Source organism: Dasypus novemcinctus, chromosome 2, assembly GCF_030445035.2.
Source record: "Dasypus novemcinctus isolate mDasNov1 chromosome 2, mDasNov1.1.hap2, whole genome shotgun sequence".
Lineage (NCBI taxonomy): Eukaryota > Metazoa > Chordata > Mammalia > Cingulata > Dasypodidae > Dasypus > Dasypus novemcinctus.
The window spans coordinates 39,714,115-39,738,961 of record NC_080674.1 but is presented as its reverse complement, the minus strand read 5'-3'; the positions used below and the strand labels follow the sequence as shown (position 1 = coordinate 39,738,961).

At 41.4% G+C, this 24,847-nt stretch overlaps 1 long non-coding RNA gene and 1 pseudogene across 1 annotated transcript; one reads left to right on the top strand and one right to left on the bottom strand.

Annotated features, from left to right (window-relative positions):
• Positions 1–1,791: 1,791 nt before the first annotated feature.
• Positions 1,792–7,718, bottom strand: LOC139436376 (uncharacterized). The gene is made up of 3 exons (XR_011645594.1): positions 7,462–7,718; positions 2,122–2,376; positions 1,792–2,033 (listed from the first exon to the last, which is right to left on the bottom strand). It is a non-coding gene; the product is annotated as an uncharacterized lncRNA (long non-coding RNA).
• A 7,840-nt stretch (positions 7,719–15,558) lies between these two features.
• Positions 15,559–21,111, top strand: LOC139439937 (omega-amidase NIT2-like; annotated as a pseudogene).
• Positions 21,112–24,847: the final 3,736 nt, after the last annotated feature.

The window sequence follows — 24,847 nt, the reverse complement described above, 5'->3', positions numbered from 1 at the left end:
TCCCCATACCTCCCAAAATTTTCCACGTTAGCAACATCTTTCATCAGTGTGGTACATTCATTGCAATTGATAACCATATTTTGGAGCATTGCCACTAAGCAGGGATTATAGTTTACATTTTAGGTCATACTCTTTCCCATTTGACTTGTAAGTTGTGGCCAGGTATATAAAAGGTCTGTCTCTGTTGTTGTAATGTCATTCAGGATGATTCCCAAGTCCCAAAATTGCTCCCCTATTACACCTGTTTTTCCCTCGTCTTAAACTCAGAACACCTATGGGTCACTGCCTCCACAACAGTGGTATTTCTTCCATTGCTAAATCACAGTAAGTCTATAGTAGAAAACTAGTAAGTTTATTTTAGTCCATAGTTCATTTCCCAGTCTTGAGGACTCTGGGATGGCGGTGCTCACTTCACCATTAATTAAGGGGGGCTTCGATAAATGGGTCAGCTTTTAACAATGGGAATTTATTAACTTGCAAGCTTACAGTTTTGAGGCTGAGAAAAATGCCCAAATCATCATCAGGTGATACTTTCTCCCCAAAGACTGGTGCCAATGATCCTGGGTTTCTCTGTAACGTGGTACGGCACATGCTGGCTTCTGCTCGTCTCTCCTCTTCCAGGCTGTTTTGCTTTCAGCTTCTTGCTTCCATGGTGTTCTCTCTCTCCCTCCCTCTCCACTCTCTCTCTCACTTTCCCTTCCTCTCTTCTCTGTCTCTCTTTCCCTCTTTCTCTCTTTCTCTCTCTCATCCCATTTTTTTTTAAAAAGATTTATTTTTATTTATTTAATTCCCCTCCCCTCCCCTGGTTGTCTGTTTTCTGTGTCTTTTTGCTGCGTCTTGTTTCTTTGTCCGTTTCTGTTGTCGTCAGCGGCACGGGAAGTGTGGGCAGCGCCAATTCCTTGGCAGGCTGCTCCCTCCTTCACGCTGGGCAGCTCCCCTTATGGGTGCACTCCTTGCGCGTGGGGCTCCCCTACGCCGGGGACACCCCTGTGTAGCACGGCACTCCTTGCGCGCATCAGCACTGCGCATGGGCCAGCTCCACACTGGTCAAGGAGGCCCAGGGCTTGAACTGGGGACCTCCCATGTGGTAGACGGACGCCCTAACCACTGGGCCAAAGTCCGTTTCCCTCATCCCATTTTTAAAGGACTCTAGTAAGAGGATTAAGACCTACCCTGGTCTTCATTGAAGTAACCTGCTTACGATATGTTTACACCTATAGGAGTGGATTAGCTTTAACAACTTACTTTTCTGGGGTCCATAAAGCTCCAAACCATCACAAGGTATGTGAATGGAACCCTTAGAATGGGCACAGAAGATAAGAATATATATGACCCATATGTTTTTCACAATAGGACATGCATTTAGGAGAAGTCACTGAAATAAATTGGAAACAGTGACCTCTTTTGTGGATGTTTTTAATCTCTTTCCCCACTCTGATAGATTGTTTCCTTGTGATTAGATTCAGGTTATAAATATGGGCAACTCATTTCATTGAACGACAGGCAAAGAGGGTCACTGTTGTATCAGCTGGGTGATTGATTAATCCCAATTATCAAGGGGAAATAGGATGTCTGTTACACAATGGGAATAGTCAGGAGTATTTCTGGAATGCAGAGGATCCTCTAGGACACCTCATAGTGTTGCCATGTCCACTGGTAAAAGTTATCCCATATTTAACATTAAATATTTAATGCATGTATGTGTACACATAAACTTAAATTTATATATTTAACATTATTTTTTAAGGGAAGACTACAGAAACCCAGCCACCAAGGGCTCTATTCCACTAAACATTTGGGGACTCCACCAGCCAAATAACCCAGCCCAGCGGTGATGCTGACTGAAGGTAAAAGTAACATAGACTGGAATATGGAGGAAAGAACTTGTAAATACTGACTCTAGTGATGAATTACTGATATATGTACACTAAACATTTAATGTTAAATAGTCAGAGGAACAGTCTGTGTGTGGTATTTATGGTGCTTTCATGCTCAGCATCCATTCAAGTCTCCTTCCAGTGAACTTTCCTGACCTGCAGGAATTAGAAAGCAAAAAAAAAAAAAAAAATTATTTCCCCAGATTCTTTTGCAACTAAGGTTTTGGATGGCATTTAAGCTTACCTGTGCAAGATCTGTAAGGCAGAAGTGATGCTGCTCTGGCTTTTTTGTAGACAGTTCAGTTGTGGAAGGATTTCTTTTTCTCTCCAGCAGTCTCTAGTAATGAAGCTGGTTGAGTACAAAGAGGGGGTCTTTGGGCATCCCTTCTGTTGGCATGTATCAAAGCAGGCATGGTGTGACTTCATGAGGTGAGAGCTTCCTCTTGGTAGTGGTTTCCTGGTCATAGCAGTGGAGTAAGATTCTGGAGCCAGCTGCTTCCTGATCCAAGAAGAGACATTCTGTATTGGTATGATGGTTAGACTATTGTGTCAACTTGGCCAGGTAATTGTGCACAGTTGTTTGGTCAAGCAAGCACTGGGCTGACTGTAATACAAGGGCATTTATGGACTTTAGTCATCATTGAGTTTATTGCAGTGGTAAATCATAGATAGCTGATTACAATTACATTAATCAGGGAGATTGCTATCAGCAATGAGTAACACTTTATCCAATCAGTTGAATGTCTTAAAAGGGGAAGTGGTTCCAGGATTGAGTGAGAATTTCCCAGCTTGTCTTTGGACAGCCAGCATCTCCCAGAACTCATCAAGAACCTTCATTGGACTTTCATTGGAGCCCCTGGTTGCAGCCTGCCTGTGGAATCTGGACTTGTGCAACCCATGGTCACATGAGAGACTCTTATAAAATCACATGCTATTGACAGATATCTCTTGTTGATTCAGTTTTCCCAGAGAACCCTGACTAATATAATTGGTGACCCATTTCTGTATGGTGTCTTTAGGAGTTATTCCTGATAGCTCAACTTAGAGGCTATTTATTCTGCTCTCCCAATGATTCTGGAAGCCACTAATACCCTGAAATAAATACATTTCCTGCTTAACTAGCTAGAATGGTTCTGTTCTCTGCAAATAAACCTTGATGAATATGGGGTTTAGGAAGCCACTTTCCTGTGCCAATATTTTACATGTGAAGCAAGCAAGATTCTGGCGTGGCTCCTCCACTGTTGACCATTGTTAAGTTCCATATTATCCTGGAGAGAAATCTGTCAAAAATTATATGCCAATTTACATCTATTGCGGTCACCCCTCGGGCTGAAGCGTGGTTTGCTGGCCTGGCGGGGGAGCGGCCGCGGTAGGCCTAATTCCGCTGCCCCCATAATAGGGTGGTTGGTCGGGCCCACCGCCACCCCTGAAGGAAGCTCGGCATGGGCGCAGAGTGCCCTCGGGTCTCCCCTTCTCGGCAGCCATGCTTCCGCGGCCGCCCCTCCTCCCAGATGGCGCCACCCGATGCCTTGTGGGGCGGCACCCTTCTTCTTCCTTCTCCCTGCGCAGGCGCAGGGCAGAAAATTCCAGTCTGCCCTTTTCCCCTCCCCTGACAGCAGCAACAGCCAGGTGTGGGCGGAAAAATCCAGCCCGCCCTTTTCCCCTCCCCCGACAGCAGCAACAGCCAGGCGTGGGCGGAAAAATCCAGTCTGCCCTCCACCCCAGCAACAGCAGCCACCAATCCCTAAACCCTGCCCCTTCCCCCAGCAATAGTGACAGCCAATCCCTAACCACCACCCCTCCCCCGTCCGGTACCGCCCACTGACCTTTCGCCGGCAACCAATCAGAACGGGGCGTGGCTTCGACCAATCAGCCTTCCCCAGCCCCTATAAAACTGTTGCCTCTCCCTCAATAAAGTGGACTTGCGTGTTTACCTTGTCTCCACGGTAGTTCTTCTGCCGTGCGCCCTCCAGTCCTGAGAGCCCCCGACAAGGGCCTGGCCTCCCTTGTCCCCAGTTCGTCGCCTGCTTCTCCGGGCGACCCCTTCGTCGCCTGCTTCTCCGGGCGACCCCTTCGTCGCCGGCTTCGCCGGGCGACCCCTTCGTCGCCGGCTTCGCCGGGCGACCCCGTCAGCCGAACCGCGCAACCCCTTGTGAGACCGATCCCTTGTCCCAGGTGGGACCGACCCCTCGCCCCAAGCGGGACCGACCCCTCGTCTGCAGCCAGACCCCACCTCTACCGACCGAGCAAGCCGCCGCAATCTATTATTGCTTTTTCATTAGCCTTTGATTCTCAAAGGAAACAATAATGTCTTGAGGAGTATGAGACCAAAAATTATTCAGGCATGAAGGGGATGATGAGGAGGTACCTCACATGTTCTCAAGCAATGGGGCTCAAACTCAGCTACACATTAAAATCATCTGATTCTGATTCCTGGGCCATTCCAAGGCCAGTTAAATCACTCTCTGGGTGAGGGAGCCTGGATTCAGCATTTTAAAAGCTTCCCAGGTAATTCCAAGATATCATTCACATGTAGCCAAGCTTGCAGAACTATTGAGTCTGGAAAGAGAGAGAAGGAGAGTTCTCAGGTTAGGTATGAGTTGCAGTTGGGGAACTATGACATACTAGTAAAGCAGCAAATGGACTATTTTACAATTCTGCAGGTCTTAAGTCTGAAATGAGTCTCACTGGGCTAAAATCAAGGAGTCAACAGAGATGCATTCCCTTCTGGAGGCTCTAGGGAAGAATCTATTTTCTTACCCTTTCCAGCTTCTAGAGGGTGCCTGTATTCCTTGACTCTTGGCCACCTTCCATCTTTAAAGTCAGCAATGCTGGCCAAGTCTATCTAGTGATGCCATCTCTTTGGCACTCTTCTGCCTCATGATTACATCAGGATAATCTAGGATAATATCTCCAACTCAAGGTCAGCTAATTAACCATCTAATTCCACCTTGAACTTTAATTACCCCTTGCCATGTAACCTATTAGATGGCCATTATTCTGCTTACAAGGAAATAGGGGACAAGGGCCCTGGGGAGGAGACACGCTCAGGCTCCTTCCTCCACATTTTTGAACCAGAAGTGCCAAGGGGAGGGGTCAAGGCCCTCAGAAACCATTATTCCATTAATTCCTGTGTGATGGGAAGCCTGGTACACAGTATAATCATATTCCTGTAAGAAGCAGGGTTAGCCAGAATAGATTAAGAAATTAGATAATAATTTGAGTTTATTTCACCTTACCACTCTCCATTTTAATAATTTGAAACTTCTCTGCAGTCACCTGGATGCCTGGCTATCAAACTAGAGAATGCAAATATGCAAATATGCAAACCCTCCAGTTTGCTGATCTATGCCCTCATTGTCAGGAATCAAGAGGCACCTACAACAAACTGTTGGTCCTGTTGCCTAATTGTTGTTTTAGCACTAGTCATTATTAAGCATTCCAAAATGAAAATTATTCTTTTAGCATTTGTCCCCCAAAATGTATTGCTTCATATCCAGTAACTCCCTGCTGCAGGATAATTCATTAAATTCCTCTCGGGTTATGCACATTGTGCGACTAATTCAGCCAGGCAGGTTCACTGGGAAGTTGTTGCTCATGAGAGTATTTTGTAGAGTTGGTGTAACCTTGCTGGATGACTGGTAACACCTGCTTTAAGCATGTTCCATGCCAAGAGCATCTGGGCCGCGATCCCTGGTATAGAATGCTACATGCTGGGTGTTTATTTGTTACCATGCGAAAGCAGACCCTGTTTCCCGAGGAAATTCCTGGCTTTGTCCACAGGTCCTGGAGATGCTCACCGCTTGCTCTCCTAATCCCAAAAGCCTCTGGATTCACCCCTAACCAGCACACTGGCTTCTTGTCTGAAGAAGCCAGTCATTTGTGTTTCCCTGGGTCCCACTAAAGGAGTGGAGGTAGGTTACAACAACAGGAACAAAGGTGGGTTTCTCTGGTTCACTTGCTGCCCCAGTAGGGACTTGCAGGTCTTCCAGCCTCCTGTCGCATGTGCTGCCGCCTTGCTGTCCTGGAGGGTCCTGCCTTTCCCTGCTCTCCAATCCTGAGGGCGGCCTCGTGGGTCCTGGTTCCCAGGTTGCATCTCTGGCTGCCTGGAAACTTCTAACTCTCTCTAGCTAAATCTGAGGCCCAATTACAGCACCTGTAAAAGTTGTCATGGGCTTTCTCCAGTCTTGACTTTATTTATATTGTCCCTGCTGCTGATTCTTGATTCTAATTTGTATTATGTCATAATATTATTGTATGTGTTCTTGTTGAAAAGCTCTTCAAATCCTCCATGGACCATTATGAAACACAAATAAGTAAATACAATAGTAATATCAATGTCCTTTCCCCCCACTGAAAGATTGGTGGTGAAAGTCAGCTGTTTATTTTACTCCAAAGAGCAGGGGCGATGATGCAAATTTTTCCGATTTCACTAGAAGATCAAGAGAGGTCTTTGGTTGTCTGGATCAGGAGAAGGAAGCTTTACCCAGTCAGGCACATTTCTAAATATGAGGCAAATGGTCCATGAAACCTTGACATGCCATGGTTTAATCACAAGGGTGAGTAAATCACAGGGGAAAAAACGGGCATAACTTGGATCTTTTATTCTATAAATAAAATAAGTATAGCCGATACTACACTTCCAATATTGATAAAGTGTTTTCTGATGACAGTTTCAGCTCAATTGGCTGCATATAACAATCTCTTAAAAATGGTCATTTTGGATTATGTATCTAGGGTAGAAGTTATCCCAAGGTAAACTTGTAATATTTTTCTCTCTGTTTCCTGTTCTCCCCTCTCTTTCCCTCCAGCTTCTTATTGTGCATTCCTGCTCATTTCTTCTTGCTTGGCTAATATTGGATGGAGTTTCCAAGTGGGCCCCACTGTGGTGCTAATAATAGCAATAGCTGCTATTTATCAAGCCCTTACCACTTGCCAGGCGCTGTGCTCACTCACTCCTCCCACCAGACCTCCAGGAGGATGGGCATATTTGTGTAATGAACCCAGCCCAACATGGTGTTTAATTGCTCCATTTGGTCCTTTGTCAGCACTCCAAATAATAAAGTTATTGGTGTCTTCTGGTTTCGCATGCTTGGCTTAAAATATACTGGTAAATATGATACTGGCTATAGAAAGGAGCTAACAGGCAGACTCTGGGGAATTGAAGTTATGCTTTAAAAATTTTTTGAAATCTTTTCCATGAGTGGTAATTACTGGTGGCAAATGAAAGTTCTGGGAGCCGTAGTTTCATATGGAAATTTAACTGCTTCCTTCCCTCCAGTGAAACAGACACTGGTGAAATCAAGCTAGGTGAGTAAAAGCCAAAGATGTAGGAAAGTGCTAAGTTTGGAATCCAGCTTCTCCTAATAGGGAAAATGAAAGTGCCAAGTACTCTGTTCTGTCCTCTACCCCCGCAGGACCTTCCCGGCTGTCTCCAGAAGGGCTGATCCTTTGGGATGGAGCAAATGAATGAGGAGAGGATGGCAGATCGGTGGAGGCTGGGAATTTTATTTTTATTTTTTCTTTTCTTCCTCCTGGAGTCTACATTACCCTTCCACCTACCTCCCTCTCCTGGTGAACCCACCTGTGTGCAGAGTTCTCTGGAGTTCTTCTGCTTCGTTTTTCCATAGGTAAAATACTGAAAGTTGCTTTCAGAGTGGGAATCTTGGGGGCTTCAGGGACTGGCAAACACAGCACAGTCAGGTAGCCGATTTTCACACAGGGGCACAGAGCCAACTTGTTCGGGCACGAGGACATGCAGGGAGCATAGTCTTGCATCAGATGATGAAGATCTTTCATCACATTGTTCTGACAATGAGGCTGGAACAACCACAGTTGAAAACTGATGCAATAGGATGGAGGGGGCTGGGTGCACTGGGAGTTCCGTTACCCTTGAGAAAGGGAAGACAGAGAGGAAGATTGAAAACAATATCTGGAGGCACTGAATTTAAATGACCAGCTTCACATTACCTGACAATTACCCACGTCTTTTAAGCTCACCTTAAAGGAAAAAATAAGTTCCTTAGAAGAAAAGTGATGAAGGATGTAGGAGACTTGTTAGAATATTATTAGCCTTTCTTAATTTTATTAACATGAACAAAATTGGGACCACATTTCTTGTTATGGTTATTAATTTCTGAAATACTTCAATAGTTAAAAAAACCTTATTGTAGGAAGTTGAAAATTTACTGTAGTAGGCCCCCAAATATATTAGGTCCTAATACTTGACATCTGTAAATATTACTGTATATGTAGAAAGTGTCTTTGCAGATGTGATTGCTAAAGATTGTGAGATAGGGAGATTATCCTAGATTATCCAAGTGGGCCCTCACAGGTCTCCTTATAAGAGAAAGGCAAAGGGAAAAATTTAGCACACACAGAAGAGAAGATGGCAATGGGATCACGGAGGCAGAATGAGGTGATGTGACCACAGCTTAGGAATGCTGGCAGCCACTGGAGACTAGGAGAGGCAAGGAACAGATTCTCCCCTAGAGCCTCTGACTTGGGCCCAGTTATATTGATTTTGGACTTCTGGCCTCCAGAACTGTGACAGAATAAATGTGTGTTGTTTTAAGCCATCAAGTTTGTAGTAATTTGTTATAGTAGCCACAAGAAACGAATACACTTTCTTAACTTGACACTAGCAACTTAGAGTCTTAAGTCATGAACACAGGTCTCTACTCAAAAATATATCCATGCCTAATTGGTGTGTCCTATAGATTGTGGTTAACAGCAATACTGTAATTTTCTTGCTATAGCAGTTTGATATGGTTTTGAATTCCAAAAATAGATATTGGATTATGTTTGTTATCTGGTCTGTACCTGGACATGTGTAAGTTATGATTAGGGCTTTGATTGGGCCACATCAATAGGGCATTAAAAGGCATGGCAAAGGACAGAGTTGAGGGGTCTTCTGCTGTTGGAGTTTGATGCTGAAGTCTTAAGCTGGAGCCCCAGGAAGCACACAGAGGAAAGAGAAGCAAGCCCGGGGAAGAGAGAACCTGAGCTAGGAGAAGAACACAGAGGAATAGAGACAGATCCTCAGATATGGCAGAAACCTCAGGGAGAGAGACAGAGCTGTTCACCTGATAGTCTACAGCTGACCTTGTGGAGAAAACAGAGGAGTTGAGCTCAGAGGAACCCAGGAAGTCTGAACCCTCACAGACGTCAGCAGCCATCTTGCTCCAACACATGAAAATAGACTTTGGTGAGGGAAGTAACTTATGCTTTATGGCCTGGTGTCTATAAGCTCCTACCCCAAATAAATACCCTTTATAAAAACCAACCAGTTTCTGGTATTTTCAGTCAGCACCCCTTTGGCTGATTAATGTGCTTGCATCAATGCCAAAGATGTACTGTGTTGATAAAAGAAAAAGTGTGCCAAATGTACACTATGGGCATGGTTGGTGGTAATGGTCTGATGATATTATCTCATAATCTGTAACAAATGTTCCCACATGGTGTGATATGTTGGTGAAGGAGTATTGTATGAGCATTCTACACATGTGTGTGATTGTTTTGTAAGTTCACAACCTCTGTAATAAAAATATATTTAAAAAAATAATAGGGTGGGTCGGGGGAAAAATACACCAGTGTAAGATATAGACTATAGTTAGTAGTAATATTTTGATGATGTTCTTGCATAGTTTGTAACAAATGTTTCATAACAATACAAGTTGTTGTTGGTGGGGTGATGTATGGGACCCCTGGGTGATGTTATGCATGTTTATTTCATAATTTCACAACTTTTATACACTTATTGTTGTTGTTGTTTTTAAAGATTTATTTTTTATTTATTTCTCTCCCCTCCCCTCCCCCCCAGTTGTCTGCTCTCTGTGTCCATTTGCTGTGTGTTCTGTGCCTGCTTGTATTCTTGTCAGTGGCACCTGGAATCCGTGTCTCTTTTTGTTGTGTCATCTTGCTGAGTCAGCTCTCCATGTGTGCGGCGCCACTCCTAAGCAGGCTCCAGTTTTATTGCCCTGGGCGGCTCTCCTTACGGGGTTCACTCCTTGTGTGTGGGGCTCCCCTACGCAGGAGACACCCCTGCGTGGCAGGGCACTCCTTGCGTGTATCAGCACTGAACATGGGCCAGCTCCACACAGGTCAAGGAGGCCCTGGGTTTGAACCTTGGACCTCCCATGTGGTAGGTGGATGCCCTATCCCTTGGACCAAATCCACTTCCCCACTTATTGTTTATGTATGATCATGTATGAAAGATGTGCTTCAATAAAATAAAAAACATATGTATATATTCATGCCTTTATATGCCTGTAGAGAAGGAGATACAACAAGTTGCTTCTGGAAAGGGGAACTGAGAGACTAGGACTCTGAAGGGAGAGGAAGACCTCCTGTTAATTTTAAACACTATGATTCTGTTAGTAATTTTTATCAAATCATGTATTCCTTTTTTGAAAAAGAAACTTTAAATTTTAGAACAGCTTTATTTTTACCAAAAAATTGCAAAGATAGTAAAGATACTTCCTATGTACTCCACACCCAGTTTCCCCTATTATTACTCTCTTACATTAGTATGTTACATTTGTCATAATTAATGAATCAATATTGATACATTATTAACTAACCATTATACTTTGTTCCCATATCTTTAGTGTTTATCTAATGTCCTTTTCCTGTTCCAGGTCCCATCCAGATACCAATTATATAGAGTCACCCTGTCTTCTTGAGCAAATTTTGGCTGTGACATTTTCTCAGATTTTCCTTGTTTTTGATGACCTTGCTAGTTTGTCTAAAGTCTTAAAAAAAAAAAAAAAAAAGGACAGTTACAAAAATAATACAAACCCCATACAGGGAATTTCAACATGTTCCTGGTTTCCCCACCCCTGATACTCAGATTCACCAATTTTATAATTTGGCCATATTTACCATATCATTCTGTCTAGAATCTCTATCAGTCCATTTTCTGAACACTTGAATGTAGGTTGTATATATCTTGCTCTTTGAATAGTTAAAACTGCCATATACATTTCCTAAGAACATGTAACAACCCTAAGAGCAGTTATAAAGTTCAAAAAGTTTAACATGGATATAAAATTTACAGTCTACATTCCAATTTTGCCATATGTCCCACAATGTAACTTTGAAACTTTTCTTCTCCCTTGCTGGGTCCCATCCAGGATCATGTATGGAATTTAAATTCATTGTCTCTTCAATTGTTCTTTTTATTTTATTTTTTTAAATTGTGGGAACATATATGCAATGTAAACTTTCCCATCTCAACCACTCCCAAGCGTCTCATTGAATGAGATTAATCACAATTGCAAAATTGTGGTACCCTCACCATCTTCTATTACCAAAATCTTCCCCCAAACCCAAACAGAAACCCTATATCCATTATGAATTAATTACTCATTCCCTCTGCCCCTGCCTTTGACAGCCTGTACCCTAATTTCTGTGTGTATTAGATTATATATTTTGATATTTTCTTTGTAGATACCAGGGGGCTTAAATTTAATATCCTAAATCTGTAACAATCTCCTTTGATTTGATACCAACTTAACTTCAACAATATACACAAATGATATTCTCTGTACCTTCCACCCCCTACCTTTATGTAGTTCTTGTCACAAATTACATGTTTATTCATTATGAGTCCAAAACCACTGATTTATCATTACATTTTATTCATTTGCCTTTTAGATACTGTAGGAAATAAAAAGTGGAGCTACAAAGTGGACTGACATTTATATTTACCATGTCATTACTTCACCAGAGATTTTTATTTCTTCATGTGGCTTCAATCTATTTTCCTTTCCTTTCATTTTACAGAATTCTCTTTAGCATCTCTTGTAGGGCTTGTCTAGCGGTGATGAATCTATCAGCTTTTATCTTAAAAATGTTTTAAAGCCTTAATTAAGGGAGTATCTTAATGTTTCCCTCATTTCTGAAAGACACTTTTACCATACATAGAATTCTGGCTTGGGGAAGTGGATGTGGCTCTAGTGATAGAGCCTCCGCCTACCATATGGAAGGACCTGGGTTTGGTCCCTGGGGCCTCCTGGTGAAAAAGAAGAGAAAGCATGCCTGCATGGTGAGCCAGTGCCTGTGTGGTGAGCCCAGTGTCCACACAGTGAGCCGAGTGCCAATGTGGGTGCCTGCACAGCAAGCTGAGTGCCCACATGGTGAGCCGAGTGCCCATGTAAGTGCCCATGCAAGTGCGCATGGGATGAGCTGAGTGCCCACATGGTGAACCAAGTGCCTGCATGAGAGCCCGTGTGGCAAGCCAGTGCCCGCATGTCAAGCCAGTGCCCACACGGTGAGCCAAGTGCCCATGTGAGTGCCCACATGGTGAGCCAGTGCCCACATGGTGAGCCAAGTACCTGTATGGTGAGCCAACTGCCATGTGAGTGCTCATGTGGTGACCTGGTACCAATGCGGCAAGCCAGGGCCTGTGTGGCAGGCCGAGTGCCCACACAGCAAGCTGAGTGCCTGTGTGGTGACCCAGTACCTGCTCAAGTGAGCTACATAGCAAGATCGTGACACAACAAAAGAGATGAAGGGAAGAGTCAAGGTGAAGTGCAGCAGAGACCAGGAATTGAGGAAGTGCAATTGACAGGGAAACTCTCTCCACATCAGAGGTCCCCAGGATCAAATCACAGTGAATCCTTGAGGAGAAAGATGATAAGAGAAGACAAAAAGAGAAATAGATATAGAAGATCACACAGCAAATGGATACAGATAGCAAAACAGCAGGGAGGGGAAAAGGGAGGGGAAGGGTTAGGAAAAAGAATTCTGGGTGGGCAATTTTTTGCTTTCAGCACTTTAAATATGTCATCCTTCTGCCCTCTTGACTATATGGCTTCTGGTAAGAAATTGGCACTTAATCTTATTGGGGCTCCCTTGAATATGACAAGTTGCTTCTCTCTTGCAGCTTTCAGAATTACCACTATCTTTGGCCTTTGGCAGTTTGATTATAATATGTCACAGTGTGGATCTATATGGATTTATTCTGTTTAGAGATCATTGAACATCTCAGATATGTATATACATGTATTTCATTAATTTTGACAAGTTTTTGGCCATTATTTCTCTGAATATTCTCTCTGCCCCTTTCTCTCTTTTTTCTTTCTGGGAGTCCCACAATGCATATATTAGTGCTTTTGATGGCATCCCCTAGTTTCCTTAGTCTGTCATTCTTCATTTTTTCTTCTTTCTGTTCCTTAGACTGAATGCTTTCAATTGTCTTACCTTTACATTCTCTGATTCTTCTTCTGCCAACTCCAATCTGCCGCTGAACCTCTCTAGGGCATTTATAAGCTGTGGTCTTCAGCTCTGTTTGATTCCTTTTCAAAATTTCCATCTCTCTATTGATATTCTGTTTGTGGTCATCTGTCATTTTTCCTGATTTCCTTTAGTTCTTTGTCCATGTTTTCCTTTAGCTCTTTGAGCATATTTAGGACCTTTTTTTTTGATTGCTGTTTCTAAGTTTATTTCTAAGTTGCAAAGATTATTTCCTCTTCCCCATGTTTTCAGAATTTCTTGTATTCCCCTATTCAGTCTTGGCTGCCACAACCTGACAGACAGAAAGTGCAAGGACCTTCTTTTTCTTGCATCTGTAGTGAAAACCTTAGCAGCAGACATTAATGGCTGCAGGTCTAGGACCATTTTTTAAAGTCTTTTTCTTGAATGTCCTAGGTCTAGTCCTCTTCATTGATGGTTCTAATACTTTAATCTTCTCCTTTGTTTAGGCCATCACTTCCTGTGTCTTTGAATTTTGTGGCCTTTCATTGAAACCTGGACATTTTGATATTTTAATGAGTTATCACTGGGAATTAGACTCTGAGGAACTGTTCCTAAGCTTGTATCCAGTTAGTATTATGACAAAGCTTCCTTGATTGCCAGGAGCTAACCAAAAAAAAAAAAAAAAAGAAGGAAAAAAGAAAATACCTTTCTCAGTTTTTGCAGATTGACCTAGGCAAGTGCTCTTCTTCAGGCTGCACCAACACAGTTTAGAGAATAGATCTAGGCCAAAGAGTAGGGACCTCCTTGAATCTTTCTGCACATGAATCTTGTCTTGGGCATGTGCATAGGGCCCTAGGAATTCCCTCTTTTATATTTTTTCAAATATCCCCTCTTCCCTAGGAAACAGTTTCCCCACAGTGCCAAGCACTGCACTGTACGTCTTACAAGCCAGCAAGTCTTGCCCCAGGCACCACAACTTTACTGCTCTCTCACAATATTCTATAGGAAAGATTTGTGAACTGCCTTCTACATGCAGGGCATGTTCTGGGATGATACAGTCAGGCCACTACCAGACAGACTGAACCAGACGTACATGAACCTAGTATGTGCATGAGGTTTACTATGCTCCCTCTGGAACTAGGACCAAAGGTCCACGCTGGAAGCAAGGGCAGGCTCCGGCATGGAGCTGGTGAGGAACCCTCCAAGATGTTATGAGATCCTACCATGTTTAAGTAGCCTTTTTCTTTCTTTCTTTCTTTCTTTTTGGCACGCATCCTGTGTTTTAGTGTGCTAAAAACTGCTGGAAACAATGTACCAGAATGAATGGTTGGCTTTTACAATGGGGACTTGCTAGGTTACAAGCTTACAGTTCTAAGGCTGTGGAAGTGTCCAAATCAAGTCATCTTGCCTCCCTGAATTGCAACTGTGGGAATCAGGCCCATGGCAGCATTTTTTTGTGTCTCCCCTCTACTCTAGTCCTTGTTGCTTTCAGTTTCTGGCTAACACGGCTTCCTCTCAGCTTCTCTGTTCCATTGTTTTCAGCTTCTAGCTCAAGGGCTTTCTCTAACTCCTGGGTTCTTCTCCAGCTCTGCAGCTTTTGTGTGTGTGTGTGTGGCTTTTATTTCTCTGATTACAAAGGACTTCAGTAAGAGAATTAAGAACCACCCTGAGTCACACAATCTAACCAAAGGCTTTTAACTGAAATCATTTAATCAAAAGTTCCCACCTATAATAGGTTTACACATACAAGAATGGATTAGTTTTAAGAACATGATTTTGTGGTATCCACAAAAACTTCAAACTACCACACCCTGTTACTGCACTCCTTAGTTATTTTGAGTCCTTTGGGAGTTTTGAGAAAAGACTTTTTTCTGCTAGTTCTTGAAGATGCTCAAAGCTTCTGTGGGGACATGAAGCCTTGAAGCATCTCTGCCATCTCAAATGAGGAGGGTCCTGAACCTTGAAAGTTTTGAGAAGTACTGGTCAAATATTTTGTGGCATGTACCTTGAATGGTACTTATCTGATATTTTTCTCATGATTAGATGGAGGCATGTATTCCTTTTTCAATTAAAAACTAATTTAGAAGCCTTGTCTCACCCATTTCTTTCCAAGGCACCAAAGATATGGTCTGTGCCCCATTAGCGATTCCCTGCCCCTGTTTCGATGGCTTAAACAGGGCATTCTTAAAGTTTTAGGAAATTTTGAATCAAAAATCAAGAAAAGCTGTGAAATAAAACCATTGGGCAAGAAAGAGACATTGATCAACAATGTAAAATCAAAACATAAGATGCCTAGATAGCAACAAAAAATTAAAATCTGTAGGAACATAGTGTCTGAGTCAGCAGACAGGCTTCAGCTTTTCTCACAAAAACAACAGAAAAAAGACCAAAAGCTTTCTGTATTCTCCGGAGGGTCAGTGGCCCCAGGACAGTGCTGAGCATCCCCCAGGATGGCAAGGGATAGAGAGACAAAGAACCCGAAATGACAACTGTGAGTTACTAAACTCCTGCAGCAGCTGGAAAGGGCACCCGTCCCCTGCCTTCAAGGCCATGGCCTGGATAAAACCTGTGGCCCACTGCAGCTGATGGGGAGGGGGACAGATATCTTCCTCCCTGAGAAGAGAGAAGGAGTGGAAGAGGGCAGAGAGTGGTCTCTCTTCAGTAAATTTGGCCAGCAAAGCGGGCATTGAATCTTGACTTTGGCCAGACCAGAAGCACGGGCAAGCTAAGGTTGAAAGAAACATCTCCTTGGAAAAGTTCACCGAAAGTACCATCTGCTGGCTGGCTGGGGAACTGCAAGGAGAAAAACTGCTCTTTGGTCTCTCTTAGCCCAAACCCCTGGGAGAAAATCCATGCCCTATTAGTGAGCCCCTGGCCTAATTTTGATAATTTAAGGTGGGAAATTTTAATAACTCAGGATAAGTTAAACCAAAAACCAAAGAAGAGCCATGAAAAAAAAAGAAAAAAGAAAAAACAAAACAAAAAAACCAACAACAAACCAATAGGCAAGAGAGAGAAATTAACCATCACAGTAAATTCACCAACATATTCAAATGTCTAAACAACAGTAAACAATTACAAGTCGTATTAAGAAACAGAAAGAGATGGTCCAGTCAAAGAAAAAAAAATCCAATATCCTGATGAGATTCAGGATTTAAGACAACTAATCAATGATTATCACAAAAATCTCTTAAATTCAAAGAAATAAAGGCTAATAAGAGGATACTGAGTGTACATAAAGAACAATTTTAAAGCCTGCAAAGAAAAGCAACAGAGCTTATAGGAATGAAAGACATGATGGATGAGATTAAAAATACACTAGAAAATAAAACAAAAATGAAAACAAAACAAAAAGAAATATATTAGAGGGAGTGAATGTAGCTCAAGCAACTGCTTCTCACATGTGAGGTCCTGAGTTCAGTCCCCAGTGCCTCCTAGAAACAAACAACAACAACAACAAACAAGCAACAAGCAGGGGAACCATTGTGGTTCAGTGATTGAACACCGGCTTCCCACATATGAAGCCCGGTTCAATCCCCAGCATTGGTACCTCAACAAAACAAAACAAAACAACAAGAGAGACACCTAACAGCAGATTTGACTTGACTGAAGACAGAATTAGTGATATCAAGTATAGAATATCTTGCCTTGAAAACACAGGAGAACAAAAAGAGAAAAGAATGGAAAAAATGGAACAGGGTCTCAGGGAATGGAATGATAATGCAAAACACACAAACATATGCATCATCAGTGCCCCAGAAGGAGACAAGAATGGAAATGGGGCAAAAAGAATTTTGAAGAAATAATGACTGAAAACTTTCCAACCCTTAGGAAGAACATAAATATCAATATTCAAGAAGGACAACACAACCCCAACAGAATAATTCCAACTAGACCTACTCAGAAAACCTACTATGCAAAATGACAAATATCAGAGATAAAGAGAGGATTCGGAAAATAGCAAGAGAAAAACAAAGCATCATATACAAGAAACTTTAATAAGATTAAATGCCAACCCTTGCAGTGCCACTGCCATCAGCCTCGGGAAATTTGCTCATTGTGGGGTACTGATGATGCTTCTTGGGAGAGCCATGGCCACTTTCTGCTAGGCCCTCATTCAGTTTCAGTTTCCTCCATCAAACCAGATAACCTCACTTGAGGTTGTAGTCCCATCTGCAAGGCCACGATGCAGGGACCCAAAATAATTTCTCTGCCAGAATGCTTTAATTCTCCATATGGCACCAAATATATTCCTGAGTATACAGAAAAAACTTCCTGGTCAATCCACACAGAAGCTTTCTGAAGTAGCAAAGGAGTGCAGCATACATCTCATTGGAGGTTCCATTTTTAAGGAAGATGCTGGGAAATTTTATAACACCTGTGCTGTATTAGGGCCTGATGGAACTTTACTGATAAAGTACAAAAAGATTCATCTGTTTGACATTGATATTCCTGGGAAAATTAAATTTCAAGAATCTCAGACATTGGGTAGAGATTAACACAAAAACCAAAAGAATATTGAATTTCCATCCTGGGGAGCTCTGCCACATTCTCTAATGGAAGCAGCAATCTCCCAAGTGCAGGGGCCATGACTGGTGAAGAAGGAAGGTCCATTGATGGGCCCTTGATATTGATGACCACGCTTAGGAGTCTTTGCTCTTGAAATGACAATTGAGCCTAGTGTTGTAGGGTGCCTAAGGGTTACCTGCTGAGAGTCTCCATATTGCTCAAAATGTGGCCTCTCTCTCAGCCAAACCCAGCATATAAATGCATTACTTTCCCCAGCATGGGACATGACTCCCAGGGATAAGCTTCCTTGGCACCGAGGGATTACTACCAAGCACTGTCTGGTGATACAACTGGAAAAGACCTTGAATGAAAGGAGGAAAGGTAAAGACAAATGAGTTTATATGACTAGGAGACTTTAAAGTGGGTCAGGAGGTCCACAGAGATGTAATGTTTATGCACATCTCAGCAGGATCTCATAGACAGCCAAATTAGATACTACCCCCAAAAGTGCTCCTGAGGGCTCTGGAGACACCCAGGTCCTATAGTCATGGCAGATAGCTCTGGAGTTTGGTGCTTTGCCAGTGGGCCCTACTTTGCAGTTTGTGCTCCCAAGTATGACACAGCTGGACTCAGATGTGACTTCTCTACACATACCTCTTCTGTCCCTTTTATTTGAATCTATATTTGGTGCTGGAGTTGGTACATGTACGCCCAAGAGACTTGAGTCTCTGGGCTATTCATATGCCAGCTGGGCCCTGAGCCTCAGCAGACTTGCAACACCTATTCACCAGTTCGTTGGACTCACCCAGGATGACTAACGAGGAGGGAAGGATGGACAACCACCACACCAAGGAACCAAGAGTGTCTACAACAGCAAGCAAGAAAGCCCCATCCATCAGCCATATGTGATCAAGGACCCCTCTCAATTAGAGGGGGAGTGGTTATCACCATCTGACAATCCTCAGAATTGGGGAATAAAATATGAACTAGAGTGGACTTACTGGTATTCTACTATAGACTTATTGGTATTCTAGTAATGGAAGGAATTATATCATTGATGTGAAGACAGTGGCCCCTGGAGGTGCTGAAGTCAGGGAGAGGGAAAAAGAGGTGTAATATGGAGGCATTTCCAAGACTTGGAATTTTCCTGAATGACATTACAATGACAGACACAGGTCATTATATATCCTGCCATAACCTACAGAAGTGAGTGGGAGAGAGTGTAAACTACAATATAAACTATAATCCATGCTGTGAGGCAATGCTCCAAAATGTGTTCATCAATTGCCATGAATGTACCACACAAATGGAAGAAGCTGTTAATGTGGGGGAAAGTGGGAGATGTGGGGAGTGGAGCATATGGGAATCCCTTATATATATATATTTTTATGTAACATTTTATGTAATCTAAGTACCTTTAAAAAATAAAATATATATTAAAAATAATAATCTCAGACATTGAATGAGAGTTCTCCACATTTAATACTCCATATTGCAGAGTAGGCCTGGGCATATGCTATGACATCCACTTTGCTGAGCTTGCACAAATCTCAGGACAGAGAGGCTGCTAGCTGTTAGGATATCATAGAGCTTTTTATTTGACCACCGTACAAGCCCACTGGGACTTTGCTTCAGTGAGAGCAAGTTGTTGATAATTAAGTGTATGTGGCCATAGCATCTCCAGCCTGGGATGACCAAGCCTCCTATGTTGCTTGGATATACAGCATCATCAGGAATGCCTGGGGTAAGTTCCTATCCAAAACTGGCACCGAAGAAATGATCGTGTATTCAGAAGTAGACCTGAAGAAGCTGGCTGAAATGTACCAGCAAATTCCCATTTTTTAGCCATGAATGACCAGACCTCTATGCAACAGAGACAAAAAAAACCCTAAATTGTCTATTTTCAGCATGTCATAGAACAGGAAAGATAGGATTCTGCAGCATAATCGATTTGCTACTACTGATTTATTTAATGGACATCTATTTTTTATTTTATTTTACTTCAGCCATTTCCCTTCCTGGGAGCTCTCAATTGAGATATTGGGGCCTTAGCACACTGATACACTCCACACCATATTAAATAGTTAAAAGTGTACAGGGTCACTACAAGTACTCAGGCTGACACTGAAGAACAGAAGGAAAGGGTGCTGGCCCTAAAGATTTTTCCATTCTTCAGTTGCCTCAGAGTTTCTGGTAAAAGTATCAGATCTTGGTATTTTGGTGGTTGATTCACCTAATACAAATATATTTTTACCCTACTTGCTGGTGTTAGGAACCATTATCTAGAAAACATTGTCTGGAGTTACTCTTTTCCAAGCAGAACCTTAAAAATTACTTTTTTTTTTTTTTTTATCCATGAGTACCTATGGGATAATAAGACAATAGATCCTTGGTGTTTGCCAGAGGAGGTGACAACCAGCTCTTTGGGCTCTGTACATTTAAGAAGGAACTAATGATTCAACTCCAGACTCTCCTGGTCTTGGGGGAAAAGCTGTGTCAACAGTGAGCCCTATGGCAGAATGGCAGTGATGGTAGTTGGTGAGGGCAACTAAAGTATGAATACACACATTTTTTTTTGATAAGGGTGAGTGTCTGAAAATCTCATCTTTTTTTTTCTGCTTTTCTCTCTAGTAACACTTTCTAGTTCCACAGATAAAAGCAAGTCTCCCCCTTCATTGTCAATTCTCTTCTTTAGTCATCCTCAAAAATTTTGGTCCCAGAATCATTTTGGACTATGACAAATTAAGGATTCCAACGAGATTTTGTTTATGAAGGTTATAGCTAATGGTGAGCTGGTAAATGTTTAACAATCAGCTGTCTGAAGAAAAGCCCTCATTTTCGGTAGCATGTGTGAAACCAATAGCATCTCCTATCTGACCAAGGATTGACCTTTCCCCTGACCTTCTCAGACATCCCTTCTCATAACATCCTAGAAGCCTGCTGAGCTTTGGCTGCGAGAACTTTGAGCACAGCCTGCCGTGAGCACATCTTGTTTTGAGAAAAGAGCACATACCGAGATGTTTTCCCAATACTTGCACACAAGCCCCTGGGACTTAGCTACCTTTGTTCCTCAACCATATATAAACTGTAGAGCAGTTGCCATAGGTACATACATACTCAGGTGAACTTCTTGCTGTCTCTGTACCTAAGTTCCTCTAATAAATGCTTTTGGACTAATCACCCTAGCATTTAGTGCCTCTTCAGAATATCAACTGGCCCCATTGTAGGATGCTTTGGAGCAATCCCAGAGTGTCTTCCCCTATTCCTTCTTCTGGGATAAGTCCTTTTTCATGTTCAACAGGATATAAAATTATCATTTGACAATTTCTGTGGTATAAATACTTGCACTATGACTGAGTTCAAACTATCACCATGATGTCTCTAAACACAGAGTTGGGAACAGATGTGCACAGTCAGCTCTTGTGAGCTGGTGCAATCCTGCTCTAACATACCTCTGGTTGTCTATATACAGATATTTACCATATTTGAAAGTAAAACAAACATTTTAAAACAAAAAAAACTGTGAGCACACATTCAATTAGTTCTAAGAGTGATGACATCATCACGCATATTTAATGTCTGGAAAACAGCATTGTGTACTCAGAAAAGGAGAGTGAGAAAAGCAATAAGTCTTATTTCAATTACATGTATAATTTGGTAAAATTGGACATCTGTGTACACCCATGAAATAACTACAATCAATATAATGAATATCTCCATAGAACCCCGAAGTTTTCTTGTGTTCTTTTATAATTCCTCTGACTACTACTCTCATCCCAGACAACCGCCGATCCGCTTTGTCACTATAGGGTAGTTTGAGGTTTCCAGAATTGTATATAAATGGAGTTATAGGGTATGTATATATTTTTTGTCTGTCCTCTTTCACTGAGGATAATTATTTGGATATTTATCCATGTGTGCATCAGTAATTTACTATTCTTTCATTGCTTAGTAGTTTCCAATTGTATGGATGTGCCACAGTTTTGTTTATCCATACACTTGTTAATGAATATTTGGGTTGTTTCCAGTTTTGAGCTATTACAAATAAAGCTGTTTAAAAGATTAAGTGCTGACTGCTCAGCAGAAACCATGGAGGGAAGAAGGAAGTTGTATGATGTATTTAAGGTACTGAAAGAGAAAAACTACCAGCCAAGAATTCTGTAGTCAGCAAAACTATCCTTCAAAAATGAGTGTGAATTTAAAATCTTCACAGACAAACCAAAACTGAGAGAGCATATTAGCAAAAAAAACCAGAACTACTTAAGGGAGTGCTACAGCCTGAAAAGAAAAAAAACAAGGGCAAGAGACTTGAAGAGTGTAGAAATGAAGATTATTTGTAAAGGTAACTTAAATGGTAAGCAAACAGACAATAGTAAGATATGACAATGGAAAGCCGAAGGTTAAAATGGATGAAGTAAACAATGTCTTTACAGTAATAACATTGAATGTTAATAGCTTGAATGCCCCAATTAAAAGACATAGTCTGATAGAATGGATAAAAATATGTAAGCCATCTATATTCTGTCTACAAGAGACTCACCTCAGATATAAGGGCACAATTGGGTTGAAAGTGAGAGGTTTGATGTGGAGAAAGTGGCCATGATGTTGCTGAGGACAGGGAGAGGGAGGAGGAGATGTGATGTGGGGGCATTTTCAGGACTTGGAGTTGTCCTAAAGGATATTGCAGGGACAGATCCTGGACATTGTATGTCCTGCCGTAACCCACTGAATGTACCGGGGGAGAGTGTAAACTACGATGTAAACTATTGTCCATGTGGTGCAGCAGTGCTCCAGGGTATATTCACCCAATACAGTGAATGTACCACAATGATGAGGGAAGTTGTTGATGTGGGAGGAGTGGGTTGAGGGGGGGTGGGGGTATATGGAACCTCATATTTTTTTAATGTAACATTTCTTGTGATTTATTTATCTTCAAAAAATACAATTAAAAAATTGATGGGGTGGGGGTGGGGAGTGGGGTATATGGGAACCTCTTATGTTTTTAAATGCAACATTTTGTGTGATCTATTAATTTTAAAAAAAGATAATTAAAAAATAAAATAAAAAAAGAAAGTGAGAGGTTGGAAAAAGATATTCCACGCAAATAGTAACCAAAAAAGATTTGGAGTAGGGATACTAATGTTGGACAAAATAGATTTTAAATGCAGAATTGTTATGAGATGAAGAAAGTCATTATATATTAGTAAAATTCATCAAGAAGAAATATCTATAATAAATATTTATGTACCTAAACTGGGTGCCCCAAGATAGGTGAGGCACACACTGGCAAAACTTAGGGGAGAAATAGATGTCTCTACAATAATAGTTGGAGACTTCAATATACCACTCTCAGCATTGAGTAGAATATTTTAACAGAGGATAAATAAAGAAATAGAGAGCTTCAATAATATGATGAATGAATTAGATCTAGAAAACATAGAGCATTACACCAAAAACAGCAGGATATACATTCTTTTCAGATGCTCATGGATCCTTCTTAAGGACAGACCATATGGATAGACAGGCCTCAATAAATTTGAGAAGATTGAAGTTATACAAAGTACTTCCTGTAATCATAACAGATAAAGCTGGAAATCAATAGGGGATGGAAAAGGGGGAAATTCATACATACATAGAGATTAAACAACAAACTCTTAATTATCAGTGGATCAAAGAAGAAATTACAAGACTATTCAGTAAATATCTTGAGATGAATGAGAATGAGACTGCAACCTATTAAAAACTATGGGACACTGCAAAGGCAGTGCTGAGAGGGAAATTTATAGCCCTCAATGCGTACATTAAGAAAGAAGAAAGAGCTAAAATCAAAGACTAACTGTACAGCTGGAGGAACTAGTAAAAGAAAAGCAAACTAATCCCAAACCAAGCTGAAGGAAAGAAATAATAAATATTAGAGTAGAAATAAATGAAATTAAGAACAACAACAACAAAAACCAATAGATTCAACAAAACCAAAAGCTGGTTTTTTGCAAATATCAACAAAATTGACAAACACTTAGCTAGACTGACAAAGGAAAAAAGGGAGAAGAAGCAAATATAGAATCATAAGTGAGAGGGAAGACATTACCACTGACCCCGCAGAAAGAATAGAGCTCATAAGAAGATACTAGGAACAACTGTATGACAAAAGAACTAGACAATGTAGATGAGATGCACAAACTCCTAGGAAAACACAAACCACCTACACTGGCCCTAGAAGAAATAGTAAGACCTCAACAAACAAATCACAAGTGAAGAGACTGAAACAGTCGACAATAAATATTTGTGAATGCACTCCCCTGTGGTTGGTTTGTTCATTTATATATTTATACATTCAATACATATGCTGCCATACTAAATGTTATGAATGTTAAAATTTTATTTCCTAGAAGCCCAATTAAAAAATGGGCAAAAGACTCGAATAGACATTTTTCCAAAGAAGAAATACAAATAGTAAAAAGCACATGAAAAAATGTTTGACATTGCTAGCTTTAGGTAATGCAGATTAAAACTACAATGAGACACCCTTTCACCCCTTATAGAAAGGGCATTATTAAAAATAAAAATAAAAACAAAAACCAGAAAACTACAAATGGTGGAGAGGATGTGGAGAAATAGGAATACTCCTTTACTCTTGGTGGAAATGTAAAATGGTGCAGCTTCTGTGGAAGACAGTTTGGTGGTATCTCAAGAAGCTGTACATAGAACTGCTGTATGAACCAACAATCCCATTACTAGGAACATATTCAACTGATGAATGGATAAACAAAATGTGGTATATACATACAATGGAATACTCTTCCACTGATGGAAGAAATGCAGTCGAGATGCATATGACAACAGGGACAAACCTTGAGGACATTAAATTGAGTGAAGTAAGTCAGACACCCAAAAGGACAAATAGTGTATTGTCTCAGTAATATGAACTAAATACGATTAGTAAACTCATGGAGGTAAACTCTAGAGTATAGGTTACGAGGAAATAGAATGAGGGTTGAGAATGGGAGTGAAGCTTAAGGTATGCAGCATTATTAATAAGGTTAATCGTAAAAGTGTAGAAATAATAGAGTTGAGAGTAACATATTATAATGAGTATAACTAACACTGCTGATTTATAAATGTGATTGTGGCTGAAAAGGGTAGCCTGTGGATGTAAATGTCAATTGAAAGGAATCCAGGAGCTCCACAGTTTGGTGCCTTGCCAATGGGCCCTACTTTGGAGTTTGTTCTCCCGAGTGTGACAGATTCGGACTCAGATGTGA